This window comes from Pogona vitticeps, chromosome 2, assembly GCF_051106095.1.
Source record: "Pogona vitticeps strain Pit_001003342236 chromosome 2, PviZW2.1, whole genome shotgun sequence".
In the NCBI taxonomy this organism is placed as follows: domain Eukaryota; kingdom Metazoa; phylum Chordata; class Lepidosauria; order Squamata; family Agamidae; genus Pogona; species Pogona vitticeps.
Window position 1 is genome coordinate 88,923,106 of NC_135784.1, and position 20,368 is coordinate 88,943,473.

Below are 20,368 nucleotides of genomic sequence, written 5' to 3' on the forward strand. Positions count from 1 at the left end.
ACATACCTGACTTCCTGAGGCTTTTCTTTCTTTCTTTGTACCAGAAGCACCTCAATTAATAAAGATATGAAATAATTTTCTCTCAGTGACTGGCAACATCATGAACAGCATTTGAGTTGCTAGCATCAAGTCTTCCATAGCGCATGCTGAGGGGCATAGAGCACACTGACATACATGTGAAATCTCCTGTTCTTCTCTGCACTCAGAAAAGACTGTTGATACAATAAAAACCATCCTAGTTTCTTGGGTTCATTTTGATTCTGCCAACTATGATCTACAGCCTATTAAGTGACTCCCAAGTAACCAGTTGTCCATATGACCAAGGGTTAGACTGTTTTGGGGTTCCCTCTGTTTTAGAAAGTGGGTGGTTCTTTCTTCCCATATTATACTCCTTGCATTCTCTACTGTTCCTTCAAGATATTCTGGGGAAAAAAACTTTTAATCTAGTAGGGGTGGCATGGTAGCCAAAGAGTTGATGTGCATTTGATATACACTTCTCTATTCAACAATGCTGAAGTTAGGTGCACCAGACCCCTGTGTAGTTCAAAATCCGTGCACAATTCTTATGCCCCCCAAAATGTAACTACAAAGTAGATACAGTTGATTCACACACATACGCACAGACATAAAAACCTTCCCCAACCTGTGTCAGCCTCTTGGCATGCCCCAGCAACAGAGCCACCATGCCCACCATCAGACTGGGGCCACCATGCCCAAAACAACAAGGGCCTTGTTAAGACTGAGACCCACCTTTCCCAGGCCACTTCTTGGAGATGAACAGCAGCATACTATTTATTGAACATTTGATTGTTTATTTGTTTGTTTGTTTGTTTATGGGGGCAAAAATCTGTGTATAACCAAAACTATGCTGTTTGAACCTGTGCAATTCAAGGGAAAGTGTTGATGCTTTGAGACTTTCATCTCCTTCTCTGTTCATCACTGGGTGCAGTGCCTGCCAGATAATTTGTTTTATCAATAGGGATCCCTGAGATCCAGTAATGGTTACTATACAGCTTTCATAGGTTGAAATTCTGTTGCTTAGGGAAGAAAGTTGTAACCCGAGTAGGCCCATTTAATCAATAGAATGTTCAGAGGAGTTAACTCACCAGATTCCCAGAATTGAGCCACTACAGTCTCACTGCTTAAAATGCCATTGTTGTGAATGGATCATATGACCACGATACACTCTGAATTGTGAAAATGCATTTCCCTATATCCCCGACCACTTATCATGCTACCTGTGAGTGGTGGGAGTTTGAATCCAGGGCACTACATATCCCCCATTCCTCATTTATAGACTCTATTCTTGTTGATATATTTCTCTTCCTTAATTAGGAAATTTATATTGTTCTGTCCACGGACAAATGTATCTGGTGCCTTATTGCATGTGCTGAGCCACAAAATTGCTGACCATTTTGTGACATGTTATAAAACCACAGTAAGTACAAACATGGTGAGGAATAAAACTGCTGGATCATTTTGTATTTGCTCCATAGCTTATGCAATGATTGTTTTTTGTTATTTGGAATCCATTTTTACTAGTGAACTTAGGGTCATTAGTCAGCCCTAGAAACCTAAGTGGGGCAGCGAGTAACCTTCTTACTAATGATACCAGAAAGTTAATGAAAATATGGTGTCTTTCTGATTGGAAGAAGGGCTGGAAATTAGACTAGAAGTGAAGCCAGCAATAATAAATAATAATCATATTCCATCAAGTCATTTCTGACCTTTTCAAAGTTTCCCAGGTAAAGAATACAATATTCAGAAGAGGCTTACCATTCCTTTCTTCTCCGAGATTGTGCAGCTTGCCCAAGGCTATACAGGTTGGCTGTACTTGTAGAAGGCACAGTCGAGAATCAAACTCACAGCCAGATACTTAAACTACTGAGCTAAGCCAGCAAGCATAACAGTTAATTTTAAAAAGTAGAAATTAGAAAGAAGAGGCCCACCTCTAAACATACAGCAATGTTTGATACAAGCCCAATATTCCTGCCGCCCTGTTAATGCAATCTTATCTGGGATGGGAACTCGTGTGAACCTCTTTTTCATGTTTGGAGGGGTGTCATTACTTACCCCGCCATTGTTCCACCTGTTGGTTTCTGTCATGATCCCTTCTTGATTTCACACCTCCTTAATTTCTTCCACCCTGGATTTAGAAAAAAAAATAAGTAAATGAATTCTTTCCACTCTACGCAGTAACCTTTGATTTCTGCTTAATGCTGGTAGAGATTTGAAGTAAACCAACGCTGACATGGATTATGTTTACGGTAATAATGGCTTATCTTTGATGCCCCACCTCAAGCTACCTTTAGTCTGCCTATTCCTGTTTGTCTCGTTATTGAAGAGACTTTCTATGTGTTTATGTGTAAACATTTGCTTGCCTCTGTGTGTATGGCATATGCGAGAATATTTGTGTGTATATACTGTACCCACTTTCCCCTATGGCTCCACCTACCTTTGGTTGCTGTGTTCTCTACCTCAACAATCTCAGTAGCCCTTAGCCCTTGCTCGTTTTTGGTCTCTTCTAGGTTCAGTAATTCTGGTTCTGCCATGCTATTTCAAGGACAACCTAAGCTTCCAAAAGCCATATGGCTTAATTAGAACTTATATTCAAAAGCAGTTTCAAGGCTTTCAAGCTCTTGTATGTGTCAAGAAGAGGACAGTATCAACTTGAGAAAATTTCCAGGTCATTGGAAGCCATTTTGACAAAGAGTTGCGGAAGTTAAATTCTTATTTATATTGTTTTCTCAGATCTATATGGAGGAACATGCTGAAATCTGTGACTGGTCTGGTTATATCTGTTGTTTCTTGAAGATAATAAAAATTCTGGGTCCTGAACTCGATTTCCTATCAGGCTGCCTGGCTGAGACCTTCCTCTTCCAAAACTCCCATTAGTTTGAGGTGATGTAGAAGGAACTCAAAAAGCAAAAATGGAGGTTTAAGTTCCTGGATCGGAAAGGGTGTTGGCTTTGAGGTTCTCAGTTAGAATTTAAAAGCTTGCATTGCAGGAGGTCTGAAACTTTGATTCCAGATAGAATGGCTTCCTGTGGTAAAGGTCAGATCTGGGTGATTGGAAGTTTAACCACAAGGTTTTCATGGCATCAGGACCACCGTATGAATACAGTGCTGTACAAGATGCCACTGGCTATGCTGCGTGTGGAATTTAGGGAGTTGCAGTCCAGAAAATAACACATTCAGCATCTGGGCAGCCCTGACAGAAGTTGGCTACAGATGAGTCATGGGAGTTAAACTAGGTGCCTTGGTACATTTTCATCAGACGTGTTGTTGTTTAGTCGTTAAGTCATGTCCTTCTCTTTGTGACCCCATGGACCAGAGCATGCCAGGCCCTCCTGTTTTCCACTGCCTCCCATAGCTGGGTCAAATTCACATTGGTAGCTTCGATGACACTGTCCAACCATCTTGTTCTCTGGCGTCCTGTTCTCCTCTTGCCTTCACACTTTCCTAACATCAGGGTCTTTTCAAGGGTGTTTTCTCTTCTCATGAGATGGCCAAAGTATTGGAGCCTCAGCTTCAGGATCTGTCCTTCCAGTGAGCACGTAGAAACTATCTGATTTCAGCAGATAGTGGCTGAAATCTCATTGTTTGGCATAGTAACTTGTGCTAAATCAGGCCCACTAAATTAGTGAACATTCGGTGAGTCAGCTCCTCCATATGTTCCACTGATTCATATAGGCCCATTGTAGTTTTAACTCACTGTGCTAAAGTAAGTCACAACTGGAGTTGGCCTTTATGAATCAAAGGCACTTATGGAGGAGATCTTATCAAATCTCCACTAATTCAAAAGTCCTACTCTAGTGCAGCTTACTACACTAAGCAATAGGATTTTGGCCACTGTCTCCATTCATGTTGGGGGTTATCTGTACCAGAAGAACAGGAAACAGATTTCCCTGGCAGCCAAAACAGAACTGGAAATCCTGCTGAGTTTGAGGGCATTCTCCTGAACTATGTTGATGATCCTTTCAGGGATTAGTGCAATGCTTTTCCTGAGCCAGCCGTCAGAAATGCGGAATGAAATTTATGTTTCTGGTAGCTAACATTTTCAGCCTTGAAGCTCCAGCCTGTCTCTTTAAATGTATTATGAATATTATCTGTAATGTATCAAAGTGTCTTCTGCAGGATGGTATAAACTTCAGCAGTACTTATGGCCATAAAGTGTATTCCCCAGGTTTTATTTATATGCACATTAGCTGAATAGGATTGGATCTTTAGCCAGCCCTAGGAATCAGAATAATTTATATGTATCAATAAAGTTCTCTAGCCAGTTGCTAGGTGCAGGGAGAGGCGCAGTAGCTCTATTTAAACCATTAGCCTCTAGATAAATTGAAAATAATTCTCTATTTAGAGGGCAAGATGTAAGACAGTTGGCAGCAGGGGTTCAAGCACAGCAAGGTTATGCTAAAGAGACTTTTAAAATTTCATTTGCTATACCTATGGGACTGAAGACATAAAAATTTAACTTTATTCTTCTGGTATTAAACACAGTCCTAAGGGGAAGGGGAAGGCATGGTGATTTCTAAACTTTCTCCAGCACAGAACTGGAAGGCAGTTCACACACATCTAGTTAGAGCTTCAAAAAGTGTTCTGCACTGTGTGATCCCAGGCATGTGCTAATGACCTGCTGTAGCCATTTGATCTAGGGAAAGTGGTTCTGGAAGCTCAAACCTGTCCTCGGCTGTGACCATGGCATCATATGGGCTTATAGATATAGATGGCTGTCATCTGCTAGGGGATATCTGGACCATTTCTTGTGATCTACCTGGTTTCTCTTGGTTGCTGGGGTACTATAGGTAGGTAGCTTATCTGATCTGGTTGGTAATTTTAGGGGCACTTTGAAGAACTTGTCTTCTCTTTCAGTCCTCAAGCAACAGTTATGGCAGGAGATCTAAATTAGCTAATGTAATGTGATGTATGTGGGGCTACTTTTGAAGACTGCTTCGATCCTACCATTTTTTTTTTTTGTAAGAAAGGAGTTTGTAGAAAATAGCACACCGTTGGAGGGATTTGCATTTGGTTATTGCCTTTTTAGCATAGAGAAAAATGTAAAGTGTCCTGCCAGTTTCACCCTGTCCAAAAAGACAAAGAACAAACAGCGAGCTTTCAGTGATAAATCACCTTCTTCAAGGTTGTGCATCAAGTTCTTGTAGGTAGTTCTAAACTTATATGCCATTATAAATGTCCCCAAATCCACGTGGTTGATGATGTTGTGGCCAGGCTTGCTTCTTAGATGGAGACGGTGCAGTATGCAAGTTTGTTTCAGGTTCTACTTTAAATAGCATTTTGGAATTTATGGCTCATCTCTTAAAATGGAGGACAGTCAGGCAAGAATGTCTTTTTGGCTCCGGGCGAAAGAATTCCCAGGACCATGGCCTGCCTCTAACAGAGTTGGGATTAGGAATTTAGTTAAACCACAGAAAAGTCAATTTAAGCCAAATTAAAGCCAAATGAATAGTTTTACCTGGTGGATGTTTTCTTTAGCATGCAGTACTGCTTGTTTGGTGTCAAGAGGCCTGGAGTACATGCTGGAGTAGTCCTCCAACAGGTCACTGCTTTTCTTAGATTGTAATGCCTTAAGATGGTATAAAGTTTGTGTGATTGCAAGCTGTGTGCAGATGTCAATAAGCCCATATGGTATTTTTAAAAGGAAATGCATCTGCTCGTCTACGGTCCTTTCAGTTCATGGCTCTGTTTATTGTGTAAAATCATACAATTAGATTGTCACCTTTCTGTGCTTGCTTTCAATTCTTTGTAGTCCCTCAGAAGCTGAAATAGAGATGAGTGTGCTGAAATTGCTTTGCACTCTTTCTCTAACATATACAGGAACCTCTTGTGCTGCGAAAAAAGAAACAAGCAAGCCAAGATGGAATTTTGTCTAATAAATTCATCTAACCTGAAACTGAATCGGCAACACAGCCAAAAGGGAGAGCAGTCATTTCTAAGTAAACATGCAAGGCAGCTGATGTAACCAGAGGCTTTCCCCTTTCCCTCCCCACCCTTGCCCCAAGAGGGGGAAAAACGTTGAACAAATAATGAGGAAATGGTGTGCATTAGCATGCTTGCCTTAAAGAAAACTTCCCCAGCAGAGTTCCACTTGCTACTACAGCACTTTGAACATCTCCACTGCTCTTATGCCTCAGCCAAATTAAATCTGTTTTTATTCTGTATCCGTATTCTTCCGTGCTGTTCAGCATTTTCAGAAATATTTGAACGATATTATCTGCAATGTCTCTGGGCTTTGTTATGCTGCATGCATTGTAGTGTAACATTCCTGTGTGATGATTTGCTTGTTCCACCAGACTACTCACGGCTGAAGTAGCCACAGGCCTCAGGGATCTCTTAGCTGGTCAAAGGGCAAGATGTGGTAGAACAAGGAAGGGGGACACAGAACAGCCATCTTCTACCTTCACATACCAAGATTAAAGTATACAGCTGCATCCATCCAGCTGATGCTCCAAATGCAAATAAGTAGCCTCCTTCTCCACAGAAAGTGCCTTCTTGAACTGGGCTGGTGGGACGATGGGGCCTTAGCTTCTAACTGTAGAGATGGATGAGAGGCATGAATGCCAAGACTCTCAAAGAGAGTGTGGTGTTTCTTGTCTCACTATTTCCCACAATTCCTGACATGTTGTAGTGGTGATGGAGAGAGACCAATGGACAACATAATAAAATATTAGAAGAAAGAAGCACTGTAGGTTTAAGTGAACATGGAGTGGCTGAAGAGCAGCAACCAAATGAAGGAACTCAGGAATGCTTCCTAACATCTGTTTTAGCATTTTTATCTGTCGTAACTGCCTGTAATTCCCACACATTTCTTGTTGTGGTTTAAGCCATTCATGCTGGTGTGGGCCAGAATGAATAGCTGAAGATTTTGGGTGTGGGGGGCATGTATAGAAATGTAGGAAGCAAAGTGTTTCCATCTTAGTTGAGGTTTAGCTGATTTAAGGGAGAAATGGTATCAGGCAGACAGTGTTATATCTGATGGTCTTAGGATGGTGTACACTTAGTGAAACAATTGTAAAACTATTTTTTAAAAATCAGCCAAAATAACTGAGCTCACATTAATTGCAGCAGCAACTTGCTTCTAATTAATAAGGTGTTAGTCATACTTCCTGGTCACACACCCAGTTGTTTGACCAGGAATGCAGATGGCGTATCAGTTAACCACAATGTGACTTAACACATTTTAACATATGCATTTGTACATTAACAGTAAGACCCTGACCATAGAAATTAAACATCAAAATGTTACTTTTCCTATGAAAATTTCCAACAAGCGTAGCTTAATTGCTCATTAAAAGGGTTAGTATTTTTTAAAGTGTGCATTCAGTAATACTAAAAAGTCTAGTCATCCTAGCACTGTATCCCTGCCATGTGCAAAGTTGGCTGGCAATGCTACTGAGATATTTGCTCAGGAAAATGTGATCTGTTAATGTGATCTATATCATCCTTTGCCAACAATGCCCATCTGCACAAATGGGACAATCTCTGTGGAAAAGAATTAATAGACATAAATGAGACATCAGAAATAGTAATACATAAAAAGCTCTTTCAGATCACTTCAATCTACCAGGGTACTCATTGCAGGATATAAAAGCTGCAGTACTGGAGAAGAAGCATTACAGAACAAGAATCCAGAAAAAGATAGCTGAGGTAAAATATATATATAGGTATATGCTAGGTACCCATCTCAAAGGATTAAATAATAGTCAAGGGTTCTTAAGTGAAATGTTTCAAATGTGAAATGCTACAATAATTTTGTTATCTGGTATTATTTTCCATAGTTAGGATTCCGTCCCAACTAACCATTGTCGCTTTTTACAGAACAGACTTTCAAAGGTCAAGTCAAGGGTTCTTAACTCATTGCCAAATGTATAACGCATCAACAGTTATGTTGTATCTTCTTTTGTTATCTGTAGCCTGGGGTTCCTTTAGCTACTAAACATAGCCACTTTTTACAGAACAAAGTTTCAAAGGAAAAGAATTGAATATCAAACAGGGATCTTAAGTTAGTACCAGGCATGAAATACCACATTGAACCACACAATTTACAACTTGAGTCTACTAACTAACCATTGTCACTCTCTCTGGAGACCATCAATAAATTATGGCCATGTAGTCCTGCTCTTATGTCTGAGGAAAATAACTTCATCCACAAAATCTCAAATTAAAATATAGCTGTTAGTCTTTAAGATGCCACTACTTTTTTTTTAGGAAAACAGTGTAAATTAGAAGTACTTAAGAAAGATATATTAATGCCTTCTCTCATGCACCCCTTTGTATTGCATAAAAATTATCATTCAGATATGTGCTGATAGACCTAAACTGACAGCAATTTTTCTGAACATCTTTATGTCACTCGTGAAAAGCAGATACAAGTTGATTGTATTCTTGTTGGTGCATTTAGCAGTACATAGCCTAGGAAACCATTTTCCAAGATGATTTCTAGACTTCCTAATATGGCTCTATAATTTATAAAAGCAAGATCAATTATTCCATTCATGGATTTGTGCACAAACTCCCATCCATCCTCACAACAAGCACATGATCAATTAATTGATTTACCCATTGGCATGTTCATTACTCATATATTCCTTATATATTCCAAATCAATATTGATTTTTCCTGTTGGGATCCATCTTTTATTCCCTTGAGGTTCCTAACTTGAAGTCCACTGCACTATTTCTGTTGACTTTACCTTTCAAGCTAACAAACATCATAGAATTTAGATGTTGCCAACATATTTTTAGGCTTGTGAATTTCTGCGAAAGAATCTTGTCACACATGAAAAAAAAAGAAGGATGCTCAGGACACAGTAATGTGTTTCCACTGATGTGCATTGCTGATTTGTGTGATGTGCATCAGCTAAAGTGAATATTCCAAAGTTATTTATTTATTTGAAAGGTTTATATATCAACCTTTAGTCCAGTTTTTTTTTGGGGGGGGGAGTTTACAAGATCTCCTTCACCGAAACAACTTTTTTTCCCTCTTGAACACATTAATTTGCTTTATCATTAGGTAGTTTGTGCTTCAACAATTGGTATATCACTGCTATCTGTAGTTGTTAGATGTTGTCAAGTCAATGGAAGAGTGATCTCCAAAATGTCTTGACCCCAACAGCCCTACTGATTAGGGAGTCAATCCATCTCATATTTGATCTTCTTCTTTTCATGTTGCCTTCCATCTTTCCCAGTATTATTTTCTTTCCCAGAGAATCTCGCCTTCTCGTGATCTGTCCAAAGTGGGAGAGCCCCAGTTTTATCATTTTCACCTCCAGAGATTGTTCAGGCTTGCTTTGCGCTAGGATCCACTTATTCATCTTTCTGGGTATCTACAGAGCTCTCTTCCAGCGCTATATTTCAAACGAATATATTTTTTTTCACATCAACTTTCTTAACTGTCCAGTTTTCACATCCATACATGGTGACTGGGAATACAAAAGTGTGGATAATCATGGTCTTGGTCTCCAGTGAGACATCCTCGCACTTGGTTATCTTTTCTAACACCTTCATTTCTACCCTTCGGAGTCTCCGTCTTCTGATTCCTTGGCTGCCTGCCGTCTCCATTCAGAACCAAGGTATGCAAAATCTCTATCTACTTCATCCTTTTCCAATCAGGTACATTCCAGATGTGTCAAACTACAACTCATGGTCAGCTACCATGGCTATCCAAAGATGGAGAGAGTTTCCATCCTCCATACCTGTAGGTTAGAGTTGATTTGTTAGTGACTTGTTCCCTGAGATGGCAGGACCCAAACCTGAGAAAGGAAAGAGGGTTTCTGGATTGTCCCACAGCTGGCCCCTTGTAATGTCAGAAGGGCAGCTCTCTGTAGTGCCAATAGCACTGCACAGGTAGAGCTGGGAAGACGTTCTGTGTTACTTCTCGGTGAGTGACTTCTTGGCAGCCGGTCAGGTGCAAATGCATGCAGCCGTTTCATGTCACTGTCATCCCTATAGGGCTTCCTTTCTGCATGGCCTTTAAGCATGGGATTTTTGAAATTTGTAAATGACAGCCCCCCAGAAGCTGGGGTAATTCCTGCAGACCTCTGGGGGGCCGCAGTCAACAGATCCCAAAACCACCTTGCCTAATAGCCTTCCTTAAAGTATATATGACACCTAGGGAATTTTGGGGCATGTGAAAGGCTCACCACCAACTCTGAGGAGGTTTTTTCCCCTAAATCATGTCCTGCTGTTGTCTGGGGTTCCCTCCCTGCCTTGCTGTGGAAGTGAAACAAAGGCCACATACATACCTCTACCAACTTTCTCTTCTCGCTCACTTCTTATCTTCTAATGGGCTGACATTATCACATAGAACCACCTTTAGGCTGAGACAAGGGATCTTGAGTGCAGTGAATGCAGAGGGAGCCCAGGATTTAAAAGCCACCTGGCACCGAATTTTCAAACTTTTATTCTCTTCCATTGCTGCTTAACCTCAGATTTCTCTTCCCACTTGGGGCCATGGGAAAATATAGTATGCCCCGAGACTTCCACTGTAGGTACTGAGAGTTGGCAACCCTACTGGTAGAGGGCTTCAGGCTCCTATATTCTCTCTGGCCACAAGGACTCAGCCAGAAACTATTCCATTGCTGAAATACTTGAGATCCTTTAATCAGAGATGTTATAGGCTGGTTCAGGGCCTTCAGTCTTCAAAGTCAGTGTTCCATCATGAAGGTACAGGTCAACCCTTCACCATACTGCCCTCCTCTCTGTCTTTACACTTCTTGTATGGACAGGAGACTATAGACATCTTATCACGAGGGCACAAAATGTGCCCAAGGTTGCTATTTGTCCAAGAGCAATATAATGTATTTGAGTTTTCCATGTTTGACAATTTGGAAAGTTTTAAATACTGCTGTCACAGTTTCTGAACTGAAATCTAAAAAGGATTTTTTTTAATCAAAACAAATGTGCTATTATTTTTATTATGCTTAAAGTCTGGATTATGCCAGAGTTGTGAAGGCGTTTGTCTTGACACTGCTCTAGAAAACTATAGGGGTATTATTTCACTAAGCTATTTGTATCTGCATTAATCAGTGTATTTATTTTCTGCTGTTAAGCAAAGAAGAGGGTGAAATGGTGGAAGAACTAATTACATTTTTCTGTTTCTTTCACATTATGTCATGTTTTAAAATATTTACCTTGACTTTCAGTGACAGATAGTTGCCTTGTGAGTTTTTAAAGAAGTAAAAATGGGATGTAAATGTTTTAACCAGTGTATAAATATAAATCAAAGAAATTATTTAAACAGTTGGCAAAGATAACTTGGCCTAAATTCATAGTCCTCAAACTATCTCAGCTGCTTTGTCTTAATGAAAACAATTTCTGTGTGCAGAAAAACAGAAAGAAATACTTAGTGGACTTAGTGAAACTTTTTAAAAATGATCAGAGTAGTTTGTGAGGCTGATCAATTGCAGGGGTTTTTCTGAGTTTTTTTCCCCTTTACCCAAATTTGGTTATGCTGGCAGTTACATTCACAAGTGACAATTACTTTGACATTAATTTGATCGCTCAACAGCCCAAAAGTGATATAGAATCTCGTAGTCGTTGGCAGTTTGCATTGTGCCGCCCTGTCTACATGGCAACTGTCATCTTCCATTCAGTATAGTAAATGGTATAAAGGAGACAGTCTCCTTAAAAAGTTATAATTTCTTCCAAATGATTGAAGCCCATGGATATTTCACTCTCCCCTGCCCCCTCCCCTCCTTTCAAGATATAGCGCCGTGTAGAAGTATTGATGACAGGTCGTTTAACACCAGTTCTCAACTGAGATTAAGTAATTGTCAGACACATATCATTGGAGACTTAAGGACTGCTTTTGGAAATCATTCTGAACTGTTAAACAATGGGCAAACTTGTTCTTAGATTAGTGTTGATTCTTCTGTGTCCTGTGTCCACAGTTCTGTAACATCAAACGTACTTGAGTGAGAATGTACTGCACATTCAAATCAGCCACAGTTGATTTATATTGGCAAAGATATCTAGATTTTTTTTTAAAAGGCTATACTATTAGAGGCTGATTTAGCAAGGCAGAAAACATCCTAAGCTCCCATTGTTCTATCTTTGTATGGAAAATGTGACTATTTACATAGATTTAGTCAGAACAGATGGTAATGGAAGTTCTATTTCCTATTAGAACTTTAGCCAACATTGAATATTTCTACTTTTACGAATATTTCCAAAGTGAAAAAAGAGTGCATTGACTATCTTTCATTCTGTTTATATCTCACCTTTAACTATAACCAGTGATCAATAAGACAAAGGAAACCTTGTTGAAGAGGAGCAAAGTGATTCTGCAAGGGCCACACCAGGACAAAACTTGCTGAAGTCACTTTTTTTTTACTGCAACTACCATACTGGCTGGGGAATTCTAAGGTTTGTAGTAATTTCCCCCTAAATATTCCACATCAGGGCTGCAGGCAGCCATGTGTAAATAATGACTTTCAGTGTATGCTCTAAACCAGGGGTGTCCAACCTTTCACCTTCCCTGGGCCACATTAGAAGATGAAAATTTGGTTTGGGCCGCAGGGGGGGGGCAGCCCTAGCCATCCTCCACAGCCCCGCTCCAAGCGCGCTTATCGGCAGCTGCGATCTCAGACAGCAGAGGTTGCCAGCTTCAACTCCGGTGGCTTTATGGGGCCAGAAGGGGGTCCACCTATTGACGGTGATGCACAATGCAGTCACACAGCTCCCCTCCCCTCCCCTCCTGCTCCTTCCTTCCTTCCCTCTCCTCCCCCCCCCCCACCATTATGATGTGCCCCAGCCGCATTCCGGCCGCAAGTGCCAGCAGTGTAACTTGCCCTGCCTTCTGGTTTTCCCCCAGCCCCGTCGCCACTGACGCCGAGCCGCAAAGTCAGACCTCCCGCCCCCTGCACGTATTCCCCTCCCCACAGCTGCTTTGCGCACACGGGGGTTTGCATGAAGGGGTGAGGGAGCGCTCACGCCACTGACACGTGCGAGCACAAAGCAGCTGTGGCGAGGGGAGTGCGTGGGGAGGCGGGAGGTCTGTCTTCGCCGCCCGGTCGAGCTCAAGCCACGGACCGGTAATGGGCTGTGGACTGGGGGTTGACAACCTCTGCTATAAAGTGCATGTTCTTTCCTTTTCTGTCCATTCTAGAGCAGGTCCCAGGTTTAGGGTTTGTAGCTCTCAGGGCATAGGGGATTGCCATGTGTCTCTAAGTTTCAAGCAGGAAGACAAATTTGAGGTCATAGAGAACTGGAGATGATGTTTCATGAGAGAGATGTTTTCAAAACCTTCATACAAAAGAAGAGAGGGCCTTCTCTGTTGCTGCTCCCACATTCTGGAACTCCCTCCCACAGAAGGACAGGCTGGCCCACATCTTTGCTGTGCTTCTGAAAACAGATAGGAGACCTGTCTCTTCAGGCAGGCTTTCCCTTAGTGTCTAGCCATCTGAGAAGGGATTTTAAATAGAATGTATTTTCAAAATGTGTTTTTAGTATTAATTTTACTTACTGTTTTTAATATAATACACTATTTGTGCAACTCTTCTTTAATATTTGTATACTTATCGTTTTTAGCTTTTAAATACAGTGGGTCCTCGACTTATGAATGTCCCTATCTATGAACTTTTCGGCTGACGAATGGCTCCGTTCGGAAAAATTGGCATCGACTTGTGAACGGAGCCTCGACCTATGAACGAAAAAAGGCAGGGGGAAAGGGCGGGAAATTCAAATTGTCTTTTTAATTATGTAAGCTGTTTTAGGTCCTTTTTACGGGGAAAGGCAGGGTAAAAACCTAAATAAATAACATGAAATAAAATAAAACCATCTAAACCCATTCCACCTAGCACCACCAAAGTTCAGCATGAAGATCTCTCTCTGTATGGTTTTAAATAACATAGTGGCCCATCAGCTCTCTGCCCGGGTCTTTCCCATGGTTCCTGGTTTTTGGCATGTCCATATGGAACTTATTAAGCTATTTGGAACTTGAGTGTAGTGAGCCATGACTCATGAGTCTACCTGTTAAACAAGCCTTAGCAGCAGTGGCACAGACTTGGGGGGAGCTCCCCTCCTAATTTTTGCCTGCCTCATCTCTGTGACATCATGAGAGTCTACCATCTGGTCTCAAGTTTCAGCCCTAAAATCTCAGGGATACTGCTTACCGGGATATATCAGCCCCTTCCATCACAGTGTGCTTGAGAGACAGCCTCATGAGATTTCAAAGCATCTTCCATTGGCAGCATCATACCAGCAAACTGCCCTTATAAAACTGCATTCTCTGCAGCACAGACGGAATTCCTGCTCCACTAAAGGGTTTCTCCATTCAGTACTGATACATAACCTTTAGATATGAATTACAGCAAATTACAAAATCTTGTAGGCATTATCCGTGGCTTGCCCAGTCACACAACTACAGAAATTTGTTAGCTTTGGACAATTGCCATCTAAAATTTACACTTTTTTTTGCATAACTGTGCATCCGAATTACAGCCAATAGCTCGATAACTGGCTTTCCTCCATGGACTAGTTAAATACTATATCTTTGGTTTTATCTTGGCATCTCTTTCTCATGCTTGGTTATATACTGTATTTCATCTCAGATCATCTGCTGGATGACCATGTCTCCATCTCGCTCTCGAATAAAAATAGTGACTTCCCATCATAATTGTGTGGGGACTGATGATCATCTTAGAACTGCAGAGCTGGAAGGGACCCTCTGGATTATCGAGTCCAGCCCCAGTCAAGGATGCCTAATGGGGAATAGAACTCCCAACCTCTGGCTCCACAGCCAGAGATCTAAACTACTGAGCTAAGAAATTCTGGATCCTCCATTGAGATTTTAGTCACAAATAAACCAACAAAATATTTCCTGTGAACATGTTAGGCATCCTTCAGTCTCGAAAGACTATGGTAACGTGCTCTGTATGGAGGACTTGGAACAGCGTCTAGTGTGGCTGAGGAGGCCAATTCGAGAGTGACAATCCCTTCCACACTGAAGACAAATCCAATCTGTCCCCTGTTCAGCTCCCTGGTTTTGCTGCTTTTGTGACTTCCTCTTTGCCTCGGCCTGCTGGACAAGGGTCTCTTCAAATTGGGAGAGGCCGTGATGCACTGCCTGCCTCCAGGCTGAACGGTCAGATGTCAGGGTTTCCCATCTGTTGAGGTCTATTCCTAAGGCCTTCAGATCTCGCTTGCAGACGTCCTTGTATCGCAGCTGTGGTCTCCCTCTGGGGCGATTTCCCTGCACTAATTCTCCATACAGGAGGTCCTTTGGAATCCGACCATCAGCCATTCTCACGACATGCCCAAGCCAATGCAATGTTAATCATTAAGTTATATACAAACATTTCTGAATGGGACAAGATCATTTTTAATATATAAAAAATAATTGGTTCCACCAGTGTAAGACTGGAAATAATATAGGGTTCCTCTTACATTAACTGTCTCCTTAGGTTGCTCAGATTACTTTTTAAAAGGTACTCATTCCTTTACTCATTACCGTTACAGTTACTCCATCTGCTAAAGTAACTCATTTCAAAATTCCTTGTTAATATATTACTGTTACTAGTGTTTGGAAGATACATCAATGTGCTTGCCCATTCCTTCAAGTGGCCTATTCTGTTTACTGCATGTTGAAAAATATTGTGACAGACATGTTCATAATACTGTACAAATATGATAAATGGTCGTGGTCACTGACAGCAACAAAGTCAGAGGTTGAGTGATACCTCAGCTGGATCACGAAAAAGTGACAAAGAAAGATCAGCTTTCAGGTTCTGCAGAATTCTTCATTAGACAAATTGAAACTTGGCTTTAAAGCAAACCATTCAAAAATTTGGCCATCATATGATGCCTTTGGCTCATGAAATCAGACTGCCAACAAAGCAAGCAGCTTAGAGCTTAGATTCCACACAAAACAGAAGTGACAAAAGTAACAATTCAGCCAATTATGCGAATGATCTTGGCCTTGTTCTCCAGTGACACATTTTTACACTTGATGATCTTCTAGTTCTTTCATAGACTTTTTAGCTGCATCTCATTTTAATGTATAACTGAGCCAAGGTACTGTATATAAAATCTTCCACAACTTTCTTCACTTTCAAAATTTTAGTTAGGTAATCCTTTGTAGTAATGGTATCTGTCTTCTTAATGTTCAACTCCAGTCCTGCTTTTACACTTTCTTCATTCACCTTCACAGGAGTTGTTTCAAATCATTGCTGATTTCTGCCAGCAATATGATGTCATCTGCATATTTTAGATTATGAGAATTGCTTCCAGAAATAATCACTTCCTTCATCTGAATCTAATCCAGCTTTTTGTGTGATACATTTTGCATTTAGACTGAACAGATAGTTGCAAATATGAAGTAAAAATTAATTTAGGTTCTTTGTTCCTCTAGCAAGGTCCTGGAAGAGAAAAGAATAAATAAGAAAAGAAGTTTATCAAAAGAGAGAGATGGTATTGCAAGATGGAGCACTTTGGTCAGAGATTGAAAATAAAAGCAGCTCAATTTGATACAAAATAGCATACGTACTACATATATAGGGTTCTTCCCAAAACAAAACTATTGTGTAATGCTGGTGTGATGCTAGTAACAACAGAATGACAAGTCCCAATTTTCCATAAGCAACCCTGACCTAGAGTTACATGTGTGTTCTGATGTTGTTACTGTTGTCACTTTGAGGTGCCAGGAATATGGTCTTGTAACTCGCCTTACTCTGGACAATAGTTGTCTTTAACAAAGGAAAAGGGCATACAGTGAGTATAATCACCCCATATTCACATGTTACATTTGGTGTGATGTATTGGAATGCTGACACAGTTCTTATTTTGGAAAAAAATGTTACTTCCCCCTTGCTGGCCTTTAGACTCCTGGCCTTAAGTTTGGAACTTTCAGTGTCCTTGCTCATTGTGTTATCTCCTTTGCTGAGGTGAAAGTGACCATTTGTTCAGCTGCGATGCTTAATATTTCTTAACTTTTTTTCTAGAATGGCTCATAAGTTTTCATTATGCGTAGTCAAAAGCTTTGCTACATTCAAGAAGAAGACGAAGACGAAGAGGAAGAAGACGAAGAGAAAGAAGATGAAGAGGACGAAGAGGAGGAGGAGGAAGAAGAAGAAGAAGAAGAAGAAGAAGAAGAAGAAGAAGAAGAAGAAGAAGAAGAAGAAGAAGAAGAAGAAGAATCAAAGTAGTCCTTAAAAACAATTCAAAAGCAAGTGGGGGGGGGCAATACATTTATTAGGCCACTAAAATCTCCTGAACAGGATAGTTTCTGAGACTTGCAGACAGTGCATTATGAGCAGGGTGGGGAGGTACAGAAGAAGCAGAAGTCTCCAAAACGATCAGGGCCAGGTGTTGACTCTCTTGTTTAAAGTTCCAAAGAGAGTCTGTAATCTTGCAAAATCAGTTTTAAGTAATAGGCTTCATTTCTACCCCAGGTAATGTACACATCACTGTCTTCTGGCCTTTAAAAGGGGATTGGACAGATTCCTGGAGGAAAAGTCCATCGCAGGTTACAAGCCATGATGGGGATGTACAATCTCCAGGCTTAGAAGGAAGGTACTTCAAAATGCCAGATGCAGGGGAGGGTTCCTGATCCAGCAGGGCTCTTCTTATGTTCTTATGTTCACAGACTTGGTAGACAAAGAGCTGCCTGTCACTCAGCAAAAAAACCCTCCCAACTGCCTTATCCCAGTTAAGCTAGGAAGTATAGGCTAATTTTCTTTTGAATTTCCTTGGGCTATTCTAGCTTTTGATTATCTGTCTGTCTGTCTGTCTGTCTGTCTGTCTGTCTGTCTGTCTGTCTGTCTGTCCTGTCCTGTCCTGTCCTGTCCTGTCCTGTCCTGTTTGTCTATCTGTCTGTACAGTGGTGCCTCGCTTAACGATTTTAATTGGTTCCAAAAAAACATCGCTATGTGAAAAAATCGTTAAGCGAAACACCATTTCCCATAGAGATGCATTGAAAACTGGATAATCCAATTGGAACGGATTACCATCCTTAAGCGAAAATCCCCATAGGAAAAAACGTTAAGCGAAACCCATTGAAATGCTTTGAAGCCTATTTCAATGGGGGGAAAAAATTCACAAAAAATTCAAAAAGACTCAGAACAAAGCCAAATTAAGTTAACAAAGGTTTTATTAGGTGCACTAACGATTCCAAGCATTTTAAACATTTTTTAAACATTTTTGAATATTTTTAAAATAGCAAAAACGGGGCTGTAAAAAAACGTTAAGCGAAACAAGGGGACCTAAAACTGTCATCGTTAAGTGAAGCATGGTCCCGAAATCGTTAAGCAAAAATCGCCCATAGGGAAAATCATTAAGTGAAGCATAAGATCGCTCCGAAAAAGCCATCGTTAAGTGAATTTTTCATTGTACGAAGCAATCGTTAAGCGAGGCACCACTGTATTTGATTTATATACCACATCATTAGTGTAATGCACTATTCTGGGTGGTTAACAATAAAACCAGGCAAACAAACAAAAGAATAAAAAAGTGAACTTCATTCCAATTTTACATTGTAATGTAACGTGCTGTTGTTGTTTAGTCAATAAGTCATGCCCAACTCTTTGTGACTCCATGGACCAGAGCACATCAGGCCCTCCTGTCTTCCACTGCCTCCTGGAATTCGGTCAAATTCATTTTGGTAGCTTCAATGACAGTAATGTAATGTAGCCACTACCAAAATAACTCCTTAGAAAAAGAGGTATAGGTTGATGTTATGAGGGAATGAGTCTATCTTCAACTATCATTAGAACATCCATTACAACTAGGGTAACAGGCCATTCTCCAAGCCTATAAATCACAGGTCCTGATGCAGTTCTCAATTGTTGCTAATGCTGATTTTAACTGTTTTGAATCTATCCCAGTATTTGCATCCAGACATATAAAGTCAATTGTTCCTAGATGTAGTGGAATGGACAGCTATGTCCATGTCCCCAAGCAGTTTGTTCCTGATCCTTATTGTCCTCCCCTTTTGCTCCTCTTTTCTGCCCTCTTTCCCTTTTTCCACCCACCCCGCCCCCTGTCTATATCCTACTTTCACAATGGCAAAAAGTGTACGACCTTTTGATTTCTACTTATTTACCTATTTTTCTGAATTACAGTTCTCCCGTTTTAAACTATAACAGTTGATCAGCATGCCACTGCCTGCAACCCCATCAGTGTTGCCACCCACTTCTGCTACATAATAATCTGGTTCTAATTCAGTGGTATGGACAGTGGTATGATACCTGAATCTTGTCCACCACCACTCAGGATTCCCCTCTCCCATGGAAAGAAAGACTCACTGCCCTCCCAAGATTATTAGGGAAATCAACTGTTTCTGACACCAGCCATTTGAATAATGCAAGAGGCACCCTGTCTTTTGGATTTTGGTCAGTTTGGTTTGGACGAGAGGCGGGATATAAGGTATTTGTGAGTGGTGTGTGTGTGTCTCTGTGTGTGTCCATGTCTGTGTCTCTGTGTGTGAGCTGCCAATCTCATCCTATGACAACCAAAGTTCATTACCCTCTCAAGATCATTTGGAAATCAGATATTTTGGACATCAGCTCTTTGAAAAACAGGATGAGGGGGAGATATACTGTCTTTTAAAAAGTTTGTCACCCTATCTGAAAAGAGAACACAAAATTTCCCATGAAATCATCACATTTCCATCACCAATGCTGATTCATGTATAATTTCAAAGCTCAAGTTGGAAAAAATAGAAAGGAAAATGTGATATTACATAAATTATAGTCCGACCTTCATTATAAGATGGCATAGTGCAAAAGTAAAGATTGATTTTAAGGCAAAGGAAGCAGTACAGTGGTGCCTCACTAGATGATGATAATCCATTCCACTGAAATTGCTGTTTAGCGAAATCATTGTCTAGCGAAAAGCATTTCCCCATTGGAATGCATTGAAACCTGTTTAATGCATTCCAATGGGGAAGAATCGTCGTTGTCTAGCGAAGACTGGCCATAGGAAAGCCGCTTTGCGAACTGCCAATCAGCTGTTTAAATAGCTGTCTTGCAAAGCTTAGGTCCCCAAAACACCCATTTTGTGAGCACGGAGGGAGCTGTCAAAATTGTTGTCTAGCGAAAATTGGTTTGCGAAGCAGGGACCAAACATTGTCCAGCGAAATTCCCCCATAGGAATCACTGTTTTGCGAATCACTATAGTGATCGCAAAAAGTCAATGTCTAGCGAAAAAACTGTCATGCGGGGTAGCTGTCCAGCTAGGCACCACTGTATCTTATATAACAATGCTATTAGAGAAACAAGGTAGGATGGTTACCAGTGGAAACATACCCACAAAGAAATGTCGTCTCATGAGATATAGCCACAGGAAGCACAAATCAAGACAGTACTAGAGTCTACATCAATAGAGCATGCACCAGTGCACATTGGAACAAT

The 20,368-nt window shown here is 40.8% G+C and overlaps 1 long non-coding RNA gene across 4 annotated transcripts in view; it reads right to left on the reverse strand.

Annotated features, from left to right (window-relative positions):
• Positions 1–15,318: 15,318 nt before the first annotated feature.
• LOC140704444 (uncharacterized) overlaps positions 15,319–20,368 on the reverse strand; it is a 50,135-nt gene continuing 45,085 nt past the window's right edge. For all 4 annotated transcript variants that reach the window (XR_013541817.1, XR_013541815.1, XR_013541816.1 and 1 more), the window contains one exon: positions 15,319–16,378. This is a non-coding gene — a long non-coding RNA (uncharacterized LOC140704444). The remainder of the gene's footprint in view (positions 16,379–20,368) is intronic.